This window comes from Carettochelys insculpta, chromosome 15 (assembly GCF_033958435.1).
Source record: "Carettochelys insculpta isolate YL-2023 chromosome 15, ASM3395843v1, whole genome shotgun sequence".
Lineage (NCBI taxonomy): Eukaryota > Metazoa > Chordata > Testudines > Carettochelyidae > Carettochelys > Carettochelys insculpta.
Window position 1 is genome coordinate 21,029,816 of NC_134151.1, and position 12,281 is coordinate 21,042,096.

Consider the following 12,281-nt stretch of genomic DNA (forward strand, 5'->3'; position numbering starts at 1 on the left):
AATAACATGTCTAAAAAGCTTGGGGGCAAGGTGAGGAAACTGCAGATTCTTGGAGCTGACAAACATATCCCCATCAACAGTGGTTTGAATGGCTGAAATGCTTGATTAAGAACTAGCAAAAATTTTGCTTCTTAATATGTAGTATGACTTCAATAGGGTTATGAGAGTGTAACTAAGAGCAAATTGGCTGAAGGGCAGCCAAATAGCAAGGGCAGTTAGAAATGAGACTCAGTAACTTGTACAGCTTGAGAAGTTGTTGCAAGTGAGACAAAACTAGCTAGTGGGCTCACCTCCACTCACCAAGAAGGTTTATCAGGCAACAGATACTCCTGTGACTCAGCAGCATTCCAATATCACCCCACATAATCCTCTAAGAAGTTTTCTGGCTTTCTCTGCCTGAATACCTAATGTTGGTACAGTGGTCTCTCGTGCTTTTAAGTCTAGTCAGGATAAAATTGTGTTTAAAAAAGAAATCAACTAAAATTTTTGAAGGAAGGGGGATAAAGAGAACTCTGATAATTGCCTAGAAGGGATTTATCTTTTGGTTATAAAATAATGAAACAAATCCATGCAGGTGGTCACCAAGGCAAGTGCTGCTGTTTATACGTGTGAGGTAGGCTTGATGGAATGTCCAAACAAAGCCAACAGACTGAAGGCCACCAGTATCTGAGTTGCTGAGCACCAGCCACATAATTTGTTATTAGCAGCTGTAAGTTGCTTAGTAACAGAGAGAGAGCCCTGCTAGTCTATATACTATCAAAACAAAAAAGCAGTCATGTAGCACTTTAACGACTAACAAAATAATTTAATAGGTGGTGAGCTTTCATGGGACAGACCCACTTCTTCAGACCATAGCCATACCAGAACAGACTCAATATTTAAAGCACAGAGAACCAAAAAAGTAATCAAGGTTGACAAATCAGAAAAAAATTATCAAGGTGAGCAAATCAGAGAGTAGAGGGGGAGTGGGGTGGGGTGGGGTGGGGTGGGGCAGGGAGGGGTCAAGAATTAGATTAAGCCAAGTATGCAAAAGAGCCCCATAATGACCCAGAAAATTCACATCTCAGTTCAAACCATGTGTTAATGTGTCAAATTTGAATATAAAAGAGTTCAGAAGCCTCTCTTTGCAGACTGTTGTGAAAATTTCTCTTCATTAAAACACAAACTTTTAAGTCATTAACAGAATGGCCCACTCCATTAAAATGTTGACTGACCGGTTTGTGAATCAGGAGTGTTCTTATGTCTGTTTTGTGCCCATTAATTCTTTTTCTGAGAGAGTTTGAAGTCTGTCCAAAATACAAAGCATTTGGGCATTGTTGGCACATGATGGCATATATGATGTTAGTTGAGGAATATGAGAATGTGCCCGTGATTCTGTGAATAGCCTGGTTAGGTCCAGTGATGGTATCTCCAGAATAGGTATGTGGACAAAGCTGGGAACGGACTTTGTTGCAAGGAAAAGTTCCAGGACTGGTGTTTCTGCAGAATAGACTGTGGCTGAGAATCCTCAAAAGGTTGGGAGGTTGTCTGTAGGAGAGAACAGGCCTGTCACCTAGGGCCTTCTGGAGTGTGGTATCCTGATTAAGGATAGGTTGTAGGTCTTTAATAATGCGTTGCAGTGGTTTGAGTTGTGGGCTGTAGGTAAAGAGCAATGGTGCTCTGTTCTTGGCTCTTTTGGGCCTATCTTGGAGTAGCTGGTCTCTGGGTATTTGTCTGGCCCTCTCGATTTGTCTTTTTATTTCTCCTGGTGGGTAATTCAGGTTTATGAATATTTGGTAGACATCTTGTAGCTTTTGGTCTCTGTCAGTAGTATCAGAGCAAATGCAATTGTACCTAAGGGCTTGACTGTAAACAATGGATCTAGTTATGTGTACAGGATGGAAGCTAGAAGGGTGTAGGTATGTATAGTGATCAGTGGGTTTCCGGTAGAGCGTGGTACTGATCAGGCCATCCTTGATTTGCTTTGCACTTTGACTCCAGTGAGTGCTTGGCACCTCTTAGTAACAGAGCCCTGGCCTTTGAGTGCCCACTCCTGTGAGATAACAAGCATTCCCCCTTGAATCTCTACCGTCTGTGGGATGCCTGGGCTCTCCAGCGAGCAATAACTGAGGGTGAAGTTTAACAGACCAACCCATGTAAAAGCTGAAAGATGTTGGTTGAGTCTGTATATGCCAGCATAGCATGAGAATGTCCAATCTCCATCTATCAGTTGTAACCATAAAGTAGGGTGACCATATTTCCCTGTCCCAAATATGGGAGGGGTGGCTCCTCCTGGTTCATCCAAGCCCCAGGGAGCCAGGAAGGAGAGAGCAGCTGCCTTCCCTCCCCAGGCTGCGGCAGCCCCTGGAGCTCCCCAGGAGCCCCAAGGAAGCAGCAGCGATTGGGCATCTGTGGCACTCCCTGCTGTTTCCCCTGAGCCCCAGGGAAGCCACAGGGACGAGGCAGCCGCTGATGCTCGCCCGCTTCCCTGAGCTCCAGGGAAGGGAAAGTAGGTTAACCTGCGACCTCCCTGCGCTCAGATGCTGGCAGAAAATGCAGGACAATTAGGCTCTTTTCTAAAATAAGCCAGGACACCTTTTTGGCCTCTCAAATACGGGACCGTCCTGCCAAAAATGGGATGGATGGTCACCCTACCATAAGGTGATGAGCCCCTTCTTAATATAATATGAGAAACAAGCTAATTATCATTTGGTTTTATTTCTAATTGAAGAATTACCTCAATGATGCAAGCATTGGTAGGTCATTTCTCATGTTCAGCATAAATACAATTCAGAAAGAGGTTTCAAAACAGCTTCAGGCAGTGGCCTAAACATTTCCTCCACCTCTGGATCTCCCCCAGTCCCAGGAACTCAATCACCTCAGCACTAACATAGGTATAGTATGGAAGGATAGGTTGTGAAGGGGTCAATGTTCATGTGGAAACCATATGCACTCTGGCCAACTAGAAAAAGACAAATTCTCAGTCTGTGTTCATTAGACTACCCTGGATAGGTGGGTGTGGAGGCCTTGCATTTCAAGATGTGGGATCTTTGCCGCACATCTGCAAAAGCAAATATATTTCTGTACATACACTCATTATGGGATACTAAACAAGCTTATTCTGCTCTAACAGTTGATCTGTTTTCTCAGTAAATCACTTTCAAGAAAAGATCTAATTCATGCACCAGATAAACCCCCGTTAATTACACATTCCGCATGCTGTTAATCAGCTTTGTGGAAAAAAAGCTAATTAGAAATATCTCACCCATCTCTGCAATGAGTCAGGTACCTTTGGGCAAATGAATAGTCATCAACTCGTGGACTGAGCATCTGTTATGGGGTAGAACAGAGTAGGCATTTAGGAGGTATTTTGATTTATGGCTAGAGGTTATATAACCCAGACTCAATCAGTGATGAATCCTACCTCTTGTTGCTTAACTCTCATCAGTTATGTCATGGGCAATTTGCAATTCTGGCACCTGTCTGAGAGATCTGTCTTTTCCAGATATTACTAATCTCCTCAATCACTCTGTATTTGATGCATTTCTTGCTTTCTGAACATTTAGGGAAAATTGGCAATCAAAGGTGAAGCAAAAATGTCTTCAGACAAAATTCTTTATGTAAGTGACAGTAAGATCACACTTTTGGAGACAGATTGTGGTGGTCTGATGCATCCACCCGCAGCAGTAACAACAGGAATAGTCTTACTTTTTGTTGGAATCTCATTATTTTTACATACAATGCATTTAAACCCAGCACATCTTCATATTCTATGCCTGTCTATGATCACCAGTACCAAAAATGGGTACAGTATTGTTACACTGTAACAAATAAGACAATGACATGAGAAAAATTTATTCATCATAAATTATTCACTTATCTTGTGAGTTTAGTCCTTATGCTTCTCTCTGAAATTCTTACGGAAAAACTGTCCTCTTTCTAAGGATTTGAAATTGCGACAATTGTTCTGTATGAACAAATCTCAGACTATGGGTCACTCACTAGCGCCTTACTTTGAGAATTCCTTCAAAGATTTTTTCTTTGAATTGCAAAACTCCTATTGATTTCACTGGTGGAAAATATTTAATCCATTTAAAAACTCAACATGAAATACATAGGTAAATGAGAATTTTATATTTAGATGGGATGGGAGAAATGGTGAATAGTCTCCAAAAACCACCTGCATAAATCATTTACAAGCTTAATACCAAATTCTCTTTCATGCCTATCCTCCTAGAGAGGAGTCTCCCTCCCCACCAGATAGAATGGCTTGACATTGATGTTCTTGGCAGTGTAGTCCCAGAAGAGGCACTTTTTAATACAAGTGGAAGGACTTCCCTGAGTTTAGAAACACCTGAGGAGCAGTCCAAACAGATACATAGTCTTATGCACTGACATTGTATGTACATCCTTCTAATGGGCATGAGCAACCCCTGTTGGGAAACATATGTGATTTAGTGGTGATCATGCAACTCTTCTGCTAACTGCTTTCAAAAGCTGTGCGTGACTCCAGCTTGTGACTCTAAGTCAGGTCTTTGCCTTTCCACTTTCTTGTTCCAACCTATCCTCCGATCCCATTTCTCTGCAGCATGCAGGAACTGCACAATCAGCTCCATGAAATTTCAGTGGTTTGACAGCCTTCAGCTAATAGAAGCATCCTGATTTTTGGACCTTGTGCATCCAACGAAGGGTAGAAGAGCTGGCCCCTCATTGATAAAATTTCATGGTAAACCTTTGGGCTACGTCTACACTAGAGAGCTTCATAAAAAAAATGGGGGGTTTTCAGACAAAACTCTTAGAGCGTCTACACAATGTGTTTTGTTGACAGAAACTGTTGACAAAAAAGTTGTGTAGATGTTCTGGGAGGCCCTTTGGTTAAGAGAGCAGATCAAAAGATCAATCCGCTTTTATGCATAGCCACAATCTGTCAGCAGAAGTTTTGTTGGAACATCTCTTCTGACAGTAACTTCTGTAGACAGATGCTTCTAGTGTAGATGTAGCCTTGGAGAATACATATCACGTTGATGCAGGAATCCTCTTCCATTTGTCTGTGTGTGACAACATGTGCATGTTTGAGAAACGTCTTGTTTCAAGTCAATTAGATAATGAGCTTTTGTGGGTAAGAGACACATTTATTGCCTAATAATTGAAATTGTCTGCCTTTAAGGTGCTACACGGTGCTTGTTGTTTGTGAAGCTACAGACTAACACACCTACCCCTCTGAGATTTCTGTAAGTCAGCTATTTGTCATATGGACATTTTCCCTGTCTAATATGGAACAAATACAGTAAGCAAAAATTTGGTATGGTAAGACCCCCTCAACTCTACATTTGGTCTATGCTTTTCTTAGGCAAGGGTAATCAATAGGCAGACGGAGGGCCAAATTCAAATTTTATCAGACATTCTTGAAGGACTGTGAAGTCTTTTTATTTGCTTAATAATATTGGGCTTTTTTTTTTTCTCTTGACTAGCCTTGAGGGAGCCATTTAGGGATACAGGGCAAATAAGAAGGGAAAAGAAAAAGGGATAGTGCTTGGTCTTGCCAAGAGGGCAGGGGACTGGACTCCATGACCTCCCAAAGTCCTTTCCAGTGCTATGAGATGTGTGTATGTCCAAGACCAAGAAATTTGGAGCTTGACAAAAAATTGACCTCCCAGTTAAGTGTCTGGTTGAATCCCATATTCTGACCTATTTTGGCTGCTGCAATATGCAACAGACTATGTACGAAGCTGCCTGCATCTTCCATGTATGCCAAGACCATCTTACATTCATAGTGAAGAAAAATAGAGATAGCTAAATGTCTGAGCAATACAGTAACAGTCTGTTTGTTCAAACTTAGCATGTAAGAAAGGAGAAGCATAAAGAACAAATAATCTTGCTGGCCCCTGCAGAGCTGAAAACCAGATGGAAAGTATCATATTTGGCATTTGGATTATGAATGCACTGAACAACTTGCAAGGAGGATAACCAGCACTGACAGAGTTATTTGTGAAGTCCCCATACTGGATAGGCTCTGGAGTAGGAGCCAACCAGAAGACCTTGATTTCATTCCCATTCATTATCATTTATTTACCTGATGCATGGCCCTGGGCAATTCATTTCCCAGCTGATTGTTTCCCCTCCCACCCTTTGTTTGCCTTGTTTAGTATCTGTTCCAACATGCTGACAATCTCATCTGTTTAGTTAATGCCTATAGCAGTAAGCCCCTGTGAGAAGTGGGGGTTTTATTTGCTTTGTTACGTTGCATATAATTTCTACTGTCCTTACTAAACCCAAGTGTGTGCCTCAGTTTCCCAAGGTGCTGCACTAATACCTATATGATGATGGGTGTGATTTCTACTGAGGGAGGCTGCCCCAACCTCCTCCACAAAAACAATGGCTGATGCCCTTTGTAACCTGGGCCCAGGAGGGGATGTGACCAGGTGACTCCTTCCATGGATGAAACATCAGGCTGGGGGCTGGGATCAGGAGTCAGTCAGTTTTGGCTAGCTTTGGAGGCAAGGACAGGGCCAGAGCCAGGCCTCCTGTTGCATCCTCTTTCTAAGGGATGGATTGTACAGGCTGCTTCTGGTTATTGTGCTGATAAGTCTGTTCAGTGCTATGTCTGTGTTGACTAATAAGCCTTCTGTTCTGCCTGCTGGCTGAGAGTCGCATCTGGCTGTGGATGGGAGTTGCAAGGCTTGGTGACTAACCCCCACTTGGGTGACAGCCCCTGATCTCAGTAATACCATTAGTAAAACTCATAATCCTTCAACAAGTATCTGCTTGAGTAATATTTACTCACATGAATAGACCTTCTGAGTTCAATCAGGCTATTCATGTGACCCTGGTTTGCTGGATCAATATTCATGTCTGGACCTTGGAGCAAACAATGCACAGGGTTGATGACTAGATAATTAATGTAATTCCCTGTTAAGAGTGGTTGTCTGGCCTGCTGGAGGACCAGGAGATTGCTTGTAAGAGTAGGATTAAAGGGAAAGTGTTTTGGTTTGTTTTTTTGTTTTAAACAGTGAAGTTCTTGCCAAATTGTAAAGGGTATCGAAGACACTCTGCATGGCCCAGGTTCTATTAAAAATAAACAGATGAGTTACATAAACACTCACTGCACATAGGACCTAAACACAAAGAGATGGAACAACACATGCTGCAGGATCAATGCATGAGGCTCTCACCCTTCCTGTCTGAAAAGATCCTGGATACCCCATCTATAGCACAGTCTCACCTTTTCTCATGCCCTGCAGAGGTGTTTCTGGTGTTGGGATCTGTAATGGGGGAGCGAGGTGGGAGGGGGGAACTGGACATCACAACACTGAGTAGGGATGAAGTACAGACACATGCATCAAGTGAAGGGTACTTTAAGGATTGAGGTTGTACCTTTCCAGAGGTGGAAAAAGTACCCAAAAAGTTACTTAAGTAACTTGAGTTACTCGAGTTACTTGACTAAAAGTACAGCTGCTTTGGGGGAATGTACTTAAATACAAGTCATGGGTGTCCCTCTGGAAAAACTATCTGAGTAAAAGTAAGTGCCTATGTGTATACATGTCACATCTTGATTGTACTCAAGTACCCACTGAACTTTTACTTAAGTAACTTTTTGGGTACTTTTTCCACCTCTCAGACAGGTGCCAGAATTGCAAATTGCCCATGACATAACTGATGAGAGTTAAGCAACAAGAGGTAGGATTCACCACTGATTGAGTCTGGGTTATATAACCTCTAGCCGTAAATCAAAATACCTCCTAAATGCCTACTCTGTTCTACCCCATAACAGATGCTCAGTCCACGAGTTGATGAGTCCTATGTGCTTCTCCAGTGATGATCTTGTCCCTGTGGAAGATGAAGAGCCCTTAGTCAAAGCCTCAGAAAACAGCAGGTAGATTAGATAGCGAAGACAGAACAGGATTAGGTAGCCCTTCCCAAAATGTTGAAGCTAGAGCCCCAGGATTCTGGAACTCAGTTACCCACTGACACTGAACTCTGAGTGAGATTTATTGAACAGTCACACTGGTGCTGTTGTACAGGAGTCAGAACCAAAGTAAAGAGCTCTGACATTTGCTCTGGAACAATCTTTTCTTTATTATTTACATTGGTAGAATCTTGCCATATTTCCTTTTCCGGTAATAGCTTTCCTTGTTTCATGAAAACTCAGTGCTTGTGAGTAGGGAAGCCTTGTTTATTAAGGTAATCAACAGAAGTGTATTTAGTAATCTCAGAAATTCTCTGTGGTGACATGAGGTAGTGGTTCATGCTAATTTTTAAGATGAATCCCTTAGCCTTTTCAACCTACCCCTCATAGCTGTCAACAACACAGGGGAACCTTTGGCCAGATGTGTAGGTATGGTACCTAACACAATAGGGCCCCAATCTCAGTACGATGTATTTTCTAGTGCTGGGGTTGGCAAACAAAGAACAAGAAGAGCCATATTTTTCAAATTCAGAAAAAAAAATCAGTAATTCAATAGCTGCAATGTATGTGAATACAAGATGGTCCTTAACAAATAACATCGACCATACTTTTTGTAACCCCTATTTTAAGAACAGTGCGCACATCCCACAATTCACTGCACATAATAAAGGGGGAGTTATCCAATGCTTCAAAATCCCATATTGTTTGCTATTTAGATATGAGTTGTTCATTGTTGGGCCTTTAGATGTTTACTGAAATATCGAAAATAATCAGGAGAGTTGTTTTTTGGTTTTTGGATTTTTTACTTTGCAATTATAGCATAGAGAGCCACAAAGAAGTTCTTAGGGAGCCCCCGTGGCTCCAGAGCTGCAGGTTGCAGACCCCTGGTCTAGTAGATAATGGGCTGGCCTGGGAGTCAGACCTGAATTTTTTTTTCTGCTCTGCTACTGGCCTGGTGGGTAACTTTTGGCAAGCAACTTCATCTGTCTATCCCAATGTGAAATGGAAGTATGTCCCTTGCAACATGCTTTCTTAGCTATTGGTAAGTTACGTAAAGCCTAATTATTATAGATTATTTTCCTATATAAGAAGATAAATTACAGCTTTTTATGAAGTGCTCTCACAAGGAAAACAAGTATTTGCTTTCAAAAGGTGGCATTGTTGGAAAACTACATGGGTGCAGGGCATGGAAACCAAAACAAACTCTACCTGACCTTTCTAGCCTAATGCATTAAAATGTATAATAAGCAGAAAATAAAAATTTAAACTTCCAAAGTCTTGGAACATTTTAGTGACGATTAAGAGAACTATCACTCTGAAATTTTAAGTGCCTCAAAAAATGCTAGCATTAAACATGCAGGTGGGTAAGGTGCAGTGTTCCCTGTAAGCTGAGCACTTGCGTAGCCACCCAGGAGAGATTCAGGTGCCGCCCACCTGATTAGCAGAGCCCCCACAGTCTCCCATAGCTGGCAGCATGCGTTTCTATTGGTGATGCACATCTGTACATGTGTTGGTGCACATAACAAAATTTATTCCACCCATGAAAGTCAAAAATTAGAGGGAACACAGGTTGGGTGATAACTTTTTGTTAATATCTTTTATTTTAATTTTTTATCTAGTATCTTCGGACCAACAATGAATAAAAGAAATATTAAGGCAGGTGATGCGTGTCCATTTACCACACAATCTGATACAAGCTCTGGTAAGTTCACGTAAAAGAGCTTTATGCAAATATAGCACAGTTTTGCATAAGACCAATTCATATATACAACAATATTGCCACTTTCTTTATGAGCTGTACGCTTAACCTCTATCACTACATACATGCACTAGCTGGTTAAGGGAAAAGCTGATTACATGATCTGATAAGATGAATGCATTTTACTTGACTTCAATAGTGCAGTGTTTCTTACTGATGTTAGTTTAATGTAATATAAGGACCTTGATTCTGATCTTATTTTAGTGGATTTTGCACTGGTATTGGTAAGAGCCATTTAAACTTCATTTACACTGAAGCAAGTGAAAGCAGAATTAGGTCTTTTCTTGTTTTAATGTTTCGTGAAATGCTATGCATATTTATGGCAGCATATAAATAAGATATTTATAACATATAGGCCAGTCACTGATTTTTATTTACCCTAGAATTTTATTTATTCTGATTATGGTGATGAGTACAGTATAAAACGGTAGCTTTTTTTTCTAAATTGATATCAAAGTAGAATGCATAGGGACCAGTGTCTAAAGTCTGGCTGCAAGTATTCCAGTTCTGTATTCTTGATCACCAGGGCAATGTTCAACATGGCTTACTTGGGATTTTCTATTTGTAACTTAATTATCTTTAATCAAAATCTGTGGTAATTTATATAAGCTATGAGAAAAACAGAGCCACAGTGCAATTGAAGGTTCTGATGTCCTTGACAAAGCTAGTTCCCACATTAAACACAAAGAAAAAATATATAATCACTGGTTTATTTCTCCCATGAAGAATAGGAAACAACTCAACAACCATTTTCATTTCTCCTGGATTATGAGATAGATGTAAGAATTTACTTCCAAAGTACGCTGTTTCACTATCAAGAATGGATTGTTTTCTGGTATACAGTTGATATGATCACAATCTAACCAGGCTTATGGCAGTCACAATCCATGACTCTTCACTAGACTTAGTTTGCTCCTTCTGAGCTATACTTTTTCTCCACGGAAATTTATGTGCACCCAACAGGGAGGGAGAAGAATGACAAAGCCAGATCTGAAGAATTCTTCGATTAGATGAAGTTGTCTTCTCTGGAGACACCCTGACATCAGTGCAAATCTCTGACAGTAAGTGTCCTGATGGACTGACTGCAGATCTATTTCCCAAGCTGAGAAATGAGAAACAAATCACTTGAACTTTAATCTGTTATCAGTGTTTAAAGAATTAGATATTTGTGGATAGAGTCTCTGGGTCTAATTTCTTTTGGGAATAATGTGCTAGGATGTTAGCAAGTCAAACGTTCATACAACAATTTTTAGACAAAATAATAACCAGGGATACATACGAGCTCACTTACACTGTGTTTTATATCTTTGAATCCCTATTGGGCCAGATTCTCCCATTTTGTATAGCCATTTTACACCTGTGCAAAATGAGTATGAAGTACTACCCATTCTGTGTTTGATAGTGTTTTATGCCCACTTCCATTGCTATTCCTACTTTACTTTGATCTGAGAAGGATCAGACCTTTCATGAAATACATTTTCATTAGGCGTAAAGCTTTCTATTTTCAGACAATGCTGAATATTTAAAACATCATTTCCCTCAAAAAGCCAGAAATCTTACAATGATTCTATGCTTTCCCAATACCAAACTCTTACCTCTGCTTCCAAAGCATAAGAAATAGGTGAATTCCTCTTGGTTACACCAGTATAAACTCAGAGTAACCACACTGAACTCTGCAATACTCCAGATTGACGTGCATACCTGTCCACAGCATTTTCTTTCTTTCTTTCTTCTCTAAATAACCTAAGCTCGGATGAAGTCCATAGCTATTACAGCCTACTTGACTATGCCTATGCCTGGCACGTTGCTATGCTACAAATGCACTATCTACTTACTGAATGCAGGTAGAAAGCTGTCAGATAATCTATATGAAACTGATAATTTAAAAATATTAAATCAAAAGAGGCCCCCAAAAAGCTTTAGACAGAAGCATCACTTGCCTTTCCCCCTTTTAAGAAATATAGTCCTTCCCACCACAGAAGATAAAAAGCACTTAATGTTCCCCAAGCAATGTTGATAGCGCAAGTCTGTATATAGTAGATTCATATTTGGTGTCATAAGCCGATCTACACTATACATATTCCCATGCACTTCAGAGAAGAAAACTTCACCATTTGACAAACATGAATCATCTCTTGTGAACAACACTGTATTTATTATAAAAAGAAAAAAAATCATGCATGCATTTTTGCTCACATTTAAAGCAATTTCTGATTATAAACAAGGTGAGAGCAGCTAGTACAAGTGAGCTGCCCTTAGCTACTAACATTAGAGGGAGCACTTACACCTCTGGAGAAACATTTACTCAAATGTATTAAGACATATGAGTATTATTTTAGTTAGAACTTTAGATTCTGTTTGGACAATGTTGCAATAAATTGCATTAGCCTACATAATGAAAAGCTGTGTTTATGTTATGTTAACATTACATTAGTATGCCAGTGTGTGCACTGGGTTACATTTGGCTATGCAATGATGGTACCAGAAATAATTCAACTACTGTAGTCTCTGCATGGCAATATCAGCAAATTCTTGGTAATTTATCCAATTGGAAACACCTGGCCTTGCAAATTGCAGGTGTATCTGCTGATCACACTGGTGTGATAAAACACAAAACCGAATATATTTCAGCAGTGT